Source organism: Juglans regia, chromosome 10 (assembly GCF_001411555.2).
Source record: "Juglans regia cultivar Chandler chromosome 10, Walnut 2.0, whole genome shotgun sequence".
Classification (NCBI taxonomy): Eukaryota; Viridiplantae; Streptophyta; class Magnoliopsida; order Fagales; family Juglandaceae; genus Juglans; species Juglans regia.
The window spans coordinates 27245721-27255986 of record NC_049910.1 but is presented as its reverse complement, the minus strand read 5'-3'; the positions used below and the strand labels follow the sequence as shown (position 1 = coordinate 27255986).

The window sequence follows — 10266 nt, the reverse complement described above, 5'->3', positions numbered from 1 at the left end:
TTAAATGTTTAAAAAAAATACACAATTACTAAAATAATTTGCTACCAATCGTACAATTGAAAATCCTATTATTTTCTCTAAACTTTTCTTATACCACCCGTATTGTAATACCCGAGTCCTACTACATAGGTCCTTACGTCATTTTATTAATTCTTTAAGTTAAATATTTTGAGATAAATATTTTTATTACTTTCAATTATTTTATTTTAAGATGAGTATGTTTTATTTTAAAATATGGTTTATTAAAATAAATCAAGGGTATTATTTTTAAGACTTTGAAATATTTTTCCTTAAGTCATTCAATTTTATTTATTTAGAAAATGGCCCAATTAATCTCTACCATTGGATTGGTAGGTAAAAACCATTCTTGAGGTGGATTCATCTCCACCATCCATCTTTCAAGCTTAGATGATAAGCTTTGACCAAGGCAAAAGTTTCCTCCACCCTTTCACCCGTATAAGGCTTCAAAGGAAAGCCATTAAGCCTTTGACTCATAAGCATCCCAAGGAAGCTATTGAATTGACTTTACCTCACACCTATCGTCCAAAGCAACACCAAAAGGTAAGAGTTGAAAATCAATTTCCTTTCTTCCCACGTCGATCTACACCCAAGGCAAATGGAAAACTTCATCTTCCTCTCCAAGCAAGCCATAGCCAACCTTCACCTATTTCCTTCCTCTTCTCTTTCCATCTTCAAGAAAGCAAGTTCATCTCATCACCTTCAAGCCTTGTGACTCCACAGCAAGGGAAGAAGAAAAATATTTTCTCTCATCCTCTTCAAGCCATACGAGTATACTCCCTCCCTACTCATTTTCGGGTTTTGCCTCAAACCTTGGAACTAAAATTTGATTTCATCTTCTAAATGGTGAATATTGAAGGTAATAAACTTTTAAATTATTCCCTAGTATGATTTACATGTGGGTTTCAAATCTCACCATTTCTTACCCCTGATGTTTCGGTTTTGGGGTTTAAAACAGTGATATTTTGTTGCTCTTCTTCCACACGGGTTTACCACTATTTGGTCCTCTATCTTACCTCTTGAAAGGGGCTAAGAGCTTAAGGTAAAATCCTAATTTGACTCATTTGATTTTAGTGTGATTTTGGAAGCTTACTATGTTGTTTTAGCTTATGTTTTGATGTAGTTAATTTCCTATATTGTAAATAAATATGTATGCCCTCTTTTTGGCCCAAACCGGATGGTATTATAGTTGTTTTGCTATATATTTTCCTATATTTCGAAAATGCTATTTTGTTATTAAACTTGGTTTAATCATAGGAGATGATTATAGTGATTTTAAATTATATATGTTGGTATCATGTGCCTTGTGTTGAGATTTGGTTGGTTATCTATTTTAGGATGCTAGAGGTTTGATTTAAAGGTTTTGCTTGGTCCTATAATTTTATATCTTGCTTTTAAAGGTATTAAGTGAGTAAATCATAAGTTTAAGTGTTTTAAAGTTTTAAAGTTTCTTAATGGGTAACTTTGCTATATTTTATGCTACTTTAATTTTAATGGAGGGTTTTATCTAAACTAATTAATATATTGCTTATGTGAATAGGTTATAGCTTAATTAGTTTAGATATAAGGGATTAATTGTGCATGAGGTATTATGATATGCAAAGTTGTCCAAGTATTTCTAAGTCCATGTCATGCCATAAAAATAGCCATTTATGTTGTCCATCGTTTGGTTAAATTCTACCTAACTCAATAGTCCAAAATATTGATGAGCTAACCTTTTTATAATGAGGGACTACAGGTTGATTAAAGGGCATGTTCCTTAAGCTTGTTTAGCCTACTTGAGTTGCCTAAATCTATTTTAAAGCCCATTGTCGAGAATTCTAGATTTTTATCTCCTAATGACCATAACCCAAAGCGAGTTTGAACCAAAGAAACCCTGCTCGAAGCCTATAAATTCTTAACTACTTTTCATATAAGCTTTTAAAATAGCCTTTCCATGGACAACTAGCATGTCTTAATACTTAAGTTATTTCTCTTATAAGTTGAGGTGAGGAGTAGTCAATTGGGTTAATGTTAAACATAGAAAGGACGTTAGATTGTAATTTCGTGGCTTTTCCTTTTAAAGGGAGGGCTAAAGAATATTGTACGAGTATTAACACGCTTATGTTATTTATTGGAATAGGAATATTGATGAATGAAAGTATCGAGCAGCATAGAGGTAAGTAGCTATCACCATGCTTCTTACACCAAGTTCTCTTTATAAAAGAATGTCTCTCTCTCTTATTGCAAATATTCTTCTAAAGAAAAAGTAAATAAATATAGTATGTACAAGCCCTTCCTTGATAGCCCTTGTTAAGCACCCTATTGATTATAATTGTGTGTATGTATAAGGTAATGCATGCACGTAAGTTCTAAGTCATGAGATTTCTATACATGCTCTCAATAAACTTATTGATTATTCTTATATGTAGTATAGCATGAAAATATATCTTTTTCATAAAAATGCATGTGCATTGGAGTAAGAAAGATGATGAAAATGTTTTGATTGCAAAAAGGGAAGGAGATGAACGTCTCATGCCTTATGCTTTATGAGATGCTCTAAATGACGTGAAGAAAACGTTTTAAAATGCCCCTATGAACTTGTGTTTTAAATAATGTGAAGAAAGCGTTTTAAGATGTCCCTATAAACTGATTTTAAATTGTCCCTATGAACTGACGCTTAATGGATGCCATGAAAAATGATATTAAGCTCATGCTTTAAAAATGATGTTTCTTCATGAATGCACTATTAAATGAAAAGATGATGTTAAGTTCATGCTTTAAAATGACGTTTTCCATTAATGAACTGTTAAATGATGAAAAGGACTGACATGAATGAATGTAAGAAAGGACTGAATGAATGAATGCTTTAATGTATAAAACTATGTAACGGCCATATGAATGAAAATGGTACCAAAGGAATGGGCAGATTGCAATGCCGGGTAAGTAGTACTGGTAGTGCACCCAGTGCTGCCCCCTGACTGAAAAGGGATTCTCAACCTGTGGCCACGGGCGGAATCCAGGTCCAAAGGAAGACCGCTAACCCCACCACACGGGGCGTAAAAGTGTGTACCGGCCAAAGAAAGTGAAACGTAAAGTAAAGTTATTTCTAAGAAATGTTTATGCATGAAAGCTAAGAAATGTTTATGCATTAAAGCAATGAAATGTTTATGCATGAAAGTATGACTTATTCCTTAAACTATTATGCATGAAAGCATTGTCAAGAATAGCGAAAATGTTTATGTATGCATGTTTCAAAAGAAAAGAATAGATGCCTAGTATGTTTATTGCATGGTGTACAACTTACTGAGTATTCAACTCATTTTTGTGTTACATGTTTTAAACGTCCAGATAATGATGAAAAGGCTGGGGAGCAAGGCATTACTGCAGAGGGAGAGGCAGATGCTTAGGACCTTCCCTAACAAGGACAGTTACGTTACGAATGATGGGTCATGTTATGTATAGAAATTTTAACTTGGGATGGACTCTGAGAGTCTCTTATGGATGAATGTTCGAATAGAATGTCCATTAAGTGTTCCCTTTTGTTAAATGAAAATTTTAGAGTGCATGTGTGTCATGTCCATGCCGATCGCATGTTATTAGTGAAAGAAAGAAAGAAAAAAACAGTCATGTAAGTCAGGATTCCGTCCTTCCTGGGACGGGGTTGTGACACGTATAAACCACGAAAAAACAAACTTAATATAACCAAAAATATCAACTTGAACACATTCAATAATAAGGGTAAAACTGTAATTCCTTATTCAAATACTATGCAAAAATATAAGTTACGTAGACTGGAATGCATTCATGCAGTCTCGGTGCAAATATCAGCGAGAACAGGGGCGCGAGGTACTCACTGTGAAGGGAGGAGCTATGCCCGACGCGGCAAAGAAGGTCACGGTGGTGAGGCACTGAGAGAGAGAGAGATAAGTGAGAGAGAGAGAGATGAGCGAGAGACCTCACGTAGAAAGAGAGAGGGATGGAGAGAGAGCTCGGCGTGAAAGAGGACAGAAACTCACCGTGGGGCAGAGAGGCTTGCGACGATCTGGGGGCTGGGCGTCGACCTAGGCAGTGTCCGAAGGTGGAGGCTTGTCCTCCGGCGTCTTTTGATGGCAACGGCATCGAAGTTGAGGGGGCTGACGATGTGGCTCACGGTGGGGATGCTTCCCCTGTTTCGGAGTGTAAAAACAGAGTCCTTCACGTCCCAAAGCTTATCAGCGGCTTGGTGCGGAGGTGCAGGGCAGAGCAGCAGCAATCAAGGTTGTAATGCCCCAAACCCGGTTGGCCTGGAGAATTACTACCTGTTACTTAAGAACATGTTTCCCAACACAACTAAAATAAAACTCCAAAACTTTATCAGCAAAACTCAATCTCATGTACTTTAAATAACCACATTGAAAACTCTACAAAGTCATTACTGTAGCAAAATAAACTAAGGAGTCCAAAATCTTTTGGTAGTCATAACAAACCAAACTAATACTTTCATAAGTCTTACTAAACCCAAGCCCAAGATATAATTAATTCTAAAAGACATTAAAACTAAAGGACATCAGAATTCCTTCTTCTAACATCCTCTCCTCAGCATAATCATGCTCACCAATCTAATCCAGGTCCTCAGTTGGACTCTCCACATCATTTGAAAAATATCATGAAGATAGGGAGTGAGTTATCAACAACTCAGTAAGCAGATGACATATGCTAGCGTGCAAACATGAGCATTTATAAAATATAACATGCAGAACAAAATATTTTTCAGAGTTATCATGCAGAACAGAACATATTTTCAAAAGTAACAGACTGATGGTTTTAAGACAAGTAAAACCCGTAATACTTTGACATAACATAAACTGAGTATCATCATCAGATCAAAACAGAACATCACACAGAGCAGAGACCATGTTTCACCCCCGTGGGAGGGTTATGCTAACCCCGGTGGCCAAACCAGGCAGAGACAGAGGTGAAATCTTTCCTTTATTCTTCTCGGAACCCCGAGTGTGTACACAAGAAAGACCACAATAAAACCACTTTATTTTTAAAGTGGGTGCACTCAGAGACAGAGAAATTGGTACCAACCCAAACAGAGCAGAGCATAACAGAGCAGAGCAGAGCATAGCAGAGACAGAGTCAGATACAAATACCAATACACCATGCCAAAGGTTTTCAGATGTTATATCAAAATAATACAGAGTACCAAAACAGAATTAGACAATTTACACACACTGACAACAAAAGTCAGAACATCTTTCTAAATAAATGCACAATTTTCCATCTTCTCAATATCGTTCCCTTTTTCAGATTTTAGAAACCACATGATAGAATTTAGCTCATGTCTACACAATGCATGTCAGAACATATTTTTCTTTTTTCATAAAGATTTGATGAATAATGCAGATAAGCGACCGAGGTTGGTCTTTGTTTTTCCCAAGTTCCCATTACATCACAAAATATGCAAGTTTTCATAAAGTCAACCTCAGTCTTATTAACTCGTATAAAACCTAGCATAGGAACCCCGCTTACCTGGACAACTTAACTTTTCAGAATTTTCCTAAAAAATGTCGAGTCGAATATAAATCATCACCAATAAAAATAATCACATAATTTTCGTAAGTTTTCAATCAATCACGGATTTCGATATTTAAGCCTAAACTTCTAAAATAACCTATTTTAATATCTCAAAACTTAAAACCCTCATAATCCCAAAATATATCATCACTTCCTAAAAACATCATCAATATTCACCATGACCAACATCAAACTCAAAACACCAATATTTAAACCCGAAACAGCCAACAAATTTCATAGCATAAACCAATCTCACACAAACAACTCCATCATCTAATCCAACCGACCCCCTTACTCCTCAGACTCAACCGGCACAAACAACAAATTCAGAGTAAATATGAATTAGCGCAAAAATACATTTAAATCTCTAAAGTTCTTTGGAAAAAATACTTACAATGCTATAATATAATTTTTGAAAGATCACGGAGCTGCTAGAAGCGGCAACGCAGCAACAAAACAGTGCCAAATGCACTGTGGCCGTGGGTCTCAAAAACCCATTTTTGAACAGGTGTAAACGAAGACCCGAGATTGATAGGGTAAGGCTTAGGGATGTCGGTGAAGCTAGTGATGGTGGTGGTTGACCGTGTGTGGCGGCGTAGAGGGCGGTCGAAGGCTAAAATACCCAAAATGGAAATATTGATGGTGAGGCCTCACCGGTGACAGATCAGAGGTGAGGATGGGTGCATTGGTTTGCTAGAAGGTCGAGGATGAAATGGTGAAGAAATTGTGGCTGGTGGTGGCGCGACGGCGGCGCAACGGCGTAAGGAGTGCCGCGGCTTTAAGCTGCTTGTGAGGGCTATCGGTGGAGATGGAGGAGCTGGAAATGGAGGGGGAGTGTCGCCGGCAGGTGGGGAAGCTGAAGGGGTGGGCGGTGTCGCGCACGGCGGCGCAAGGCGGTGGGGCTGGGGGAGAAGAGATCGACGCATGGGAGAGAAAAGAGAGGGGTCGCGAACGGGAGAAGCCAAGGAAGAAAAGAAAAAAGAAAGAAAGGAAAAGAAGAAAAGAAGAAAAAGAAAAGAGGAAAGAGAAAATGTAGGAAGAAATGAGGTACAATCCTCACATTTTGGGTCACAAAATGATCCAACGGAAACGATTTTAAAACAGCAAGTGAAAATAAAATAATTCAAACGTAGTGATTAAAATGAAAATAAATAATTAAATCCAACAAGTTAATTTAATATGAAAAGAAAATTAAATTCATAACAATAATAAATATTAAGGAAACATGTCAAATTTAATTTTCACAAATTAAAAATCATAAAAAAATAAACCCACTAAAATTTGAAAATTTAAAACAAGATAATCAATTTTTAAATTAAGAACAAAAAAAAAATCCTTCAATTAAAAATACACTAAAAATACGAGGTGTTACAAAGGTAGTTTCCATCGTGCGGGATGTGGTTCGAGTGTTTCAGGCTGGGCTCGGTCGTGGCAGTGGCTGGGGTGCTGCGCGGTTGTCTTCGCATTGCACTACGGTGTAGTGGGTGATCTGTGCAGCGGCGCCACAGGTTATACCGTGTTGCGTTACGGGCTTGGCTCGTTTGGGGTAGTGGTTCAGGTGCTGCACAGCTGCGCTATGGGGAAGGGCTTACAGTGAAGGAGGCTAAGGCGTGAAAAAGAAGAAGTGGCAACTCTAGATTTTTGTTGAGGATGAAGAACGGGCAAATATATAGATGAATGGATGACCAAAATAAATAAAAAAACCCTAGAGAGCAGAGAGAGAGACGTGTGCGCGGATGTGTCGTGTGTGTGCATGGAGTGGATGAGAGGAAATCTTATGGGAGTTAAGAAATAAAGACCAAAAGAGAATAAAACAAAATAAAACATGCAGGAAAAAATAAACGTGTGAAGAATAATAAAATAAAATATAATAAACTAAAACAAAATAAAAATAAATAAATAAATAAAATTGAGCTTGATTGGGTCCGGGTGTTACATCTTGAGTCTTGAGAGCATTTCTCCCCTTTGTGTGCAAATAGAGTGAAACCGAGTGAGTTTGTGAGAGTTCTTAGGAGAGGTTGTGTTGGGAGCTCAAAGTGCCACGAATGTTGTAAGTAACATTTCCCTAATCTTTGTTTAGTATTAAACTAATCCTCAACTAAACTACTCTTTCTCAGGACATATATTAGTTCTATGCCATCTTTATTGATGAATTTACCAATTTATATGGTTAATTCCCACTTCAGCATAAATTTGAATTCTCTGCTGCATTTATCCAGTTCCATATGTTTGTCACTTGTCAATTTGATGCCAAAATTCATATCTTCCAAAGTGATGAAAGGGTGAATTTAATGTCAAGGATCTCACTTCCTATTTACAAACGCATGGGATTCTTCATCAATCTGCTTGTCCTAAGACCCAGAACAGAATGGGAAGCTGAAAGGAAACATCAAAGTATAACAAACTTGGGTTTAACTATGATGTTCCATGCCAAATTTCCATATCGGTTTTTGTTACACTGTTTTTCCATTGCTATCTTTTTACTTAATAGGTTGCCATCTCATATGCTTAACATGGATTCACCATTCTTGAAACTTTATGACAGACATCCAGATTATAGTATGCTTCATACTCTTGGTTCCAAATTATTTCCTTATCTCAGAGAATATAGGTCTAACTAGCAAACCAAAATCCTTGCCATGTGTGTTCATTGGCTACAACACCAAACGTAAAGGCTACAAGTGCCTTTATCCACACATTGGTTGCATCTAAACATCCAGGCATGTTGTCTTTGATGAATCTGTCATGCCATATTCCCAACCAACCATGTTGTATGACTCTCCTCCTGTTGAAGGGGAGCTTTCCAGCTTTACTAAGTGGAAAAAGGATACTTCCTCCTCCACTGTTTCAACCCCTACCAACACTACCTTGCAACCATTAGTTAATGCATTTGCTCCTCCCATATCATTATCAATCCTAGTAGAGCCTACTTCTCCCTCATCTCCCATTGTTCCTACTCAAATCACTCAAACAACTCCTCTGCAAAATTCTTCCTCGCCTCCTGTAGTGCATATACTATCCACTTAGCATCCTATGCAAACCAGATCTCGGAGTGGTATCTACTAACCAAATCCTTGCTATGCCAACCTACACACTATCTTGAATATTCCTGCTGAACCAAGATCAATCAAGTTTGCCAAGAATCATCCTGGTTGGTCTGCTACTATGGTTGAGGAATTACAAGCACTTGTTGTCAACAAAACTTGGAAATTAGTCCCTAGAACTTCTTATATGAATGTAATTGGATGTAAGTGGGTGTATAAAGCTAAGCTAAGAGCAGATGAAACTTTAGAGAGACCTAAAGCTCGGCTAGTTGCCAAGGGATTCAGTCAAGTTGATGGTGTGGATCTTTCTGAGACTTTCTCACTTGTTGTGAAGCCTGCTAGTATTCGAGTAGTTCTCACACTTGCCATTGTTAAGCATTGGAAACTTCACCAATTGGATGTTAGGAATGCCTTCTTCCACGGCTTTCTCAACACTCTAGTTTATATGCATCAACCACTAGGTTATGTGGACGCTCAGGATCGGGGCATTACACAACTCACCCTCTGCATGTGTGTCAATTAAATCATGCCTTGTATGGCCTAAAATAGGCTCATCGAGCCTAGTTTGATAGGCTTAGTGATTTTCTCTTACAACTTGGGTTTTACTCCAGCTCTGCAGATCCTAGCTTATTCATATGTCATTCTTCACATGAAATTCTCATTCTTCTACTTTATGTAGATGATATGGTGGTAAATGGCGACAATCCTTATCAGATTCACTGGCTGATCTCTAAACTCAGTACTCAATTGTCCATTAAAGACCTTGGTTTCCTTCATCATTTTCTAGGAATCGAGGTTCATCAATTTGGATCAAGTTTGTTTCTGTCTCAACATAGATATATTGTGGAACTTCTAACTTGAGCCCATATGCACAAATGCAAACCTTTGTCCACTCCTATGCCCTCAAAAGGTTACCATCTCTTTGCTTCTGCTACTATGTTTTCTAATCCTACCACTTATTGCAGCATCGTTGGTGGATTATAATACTTGACCTTTACACGATCAGACATCTCTTTCAGTGTAAACTATGTCTATCAATTCATGCAGGCACCAACTGTGGCTCATTTTTAGCTTGTTAAAAGAAGTTTGAGATACTTGCAAGGAATTGCTACACTTGGTCTACGTATCTTATCCAACAACACTCTTGATCTCTATGGCTTCTCCGATTCTGATCGGGCTGTATGCCCTACCACATATAGATCTACCTCGGGCTATTGCACCTTTTTTGGAAGTAATTGTATTTCCTGGAGTGCCAATGGCTTGATCTTGTGCAAAAGCTGAGTACAGGGCTATGGCTTTCATTACAACTGAGTTAACTTGGCTCTCCATTCTTCTCCAAGACCTTAGAGTCTCATTAACCAAAGCACCTTCCTTGCATTGTGACAATATGAGTGCATTATATATGATTGTAAATCCTGTTCTACATGCTCGAGCTAAGCATATAGAACTTGATTATCATTATGTTCGAGAAAGAGTTGCCCTTAGCTCCTTGGAGACTCGATATGTTACTTATCTTGACCAACTTGCTAACATATTTACTAAGCCACTACGCAAAGATCCTTTCAAGTTGCTTAGACACAAACTTGGCCTATGTTACTTCCCACAACCATGCTTGAGGGGGAGTGTAAGGAATGTAAGCATAAATCCTGATCCTAATGACCAA

The 10266-nt window shown here is 37.7% G+C and overlaps 1 long non-coding RNA gene across 1 annotated transcript; it reads left to right on the top strand.

Moving 5' to 3' along the window:
* Positions 1-512: 512 nt before the first annotated feature.
* LOC108990816 lies at positions 513-3541 on the top strand. Its single transcript, XR_001996057.2, has 4 exons — positions 513-877; positions 977-1060; positions 2141-2176; positions 3349-3541. It is a non-coding gene; the product is annotated as an uncharacterized LOC108990816 (long non-coding RNA).
* The last annotated feature ends 6725 nt before the right edge of the window (positions 3542-10266 follow it).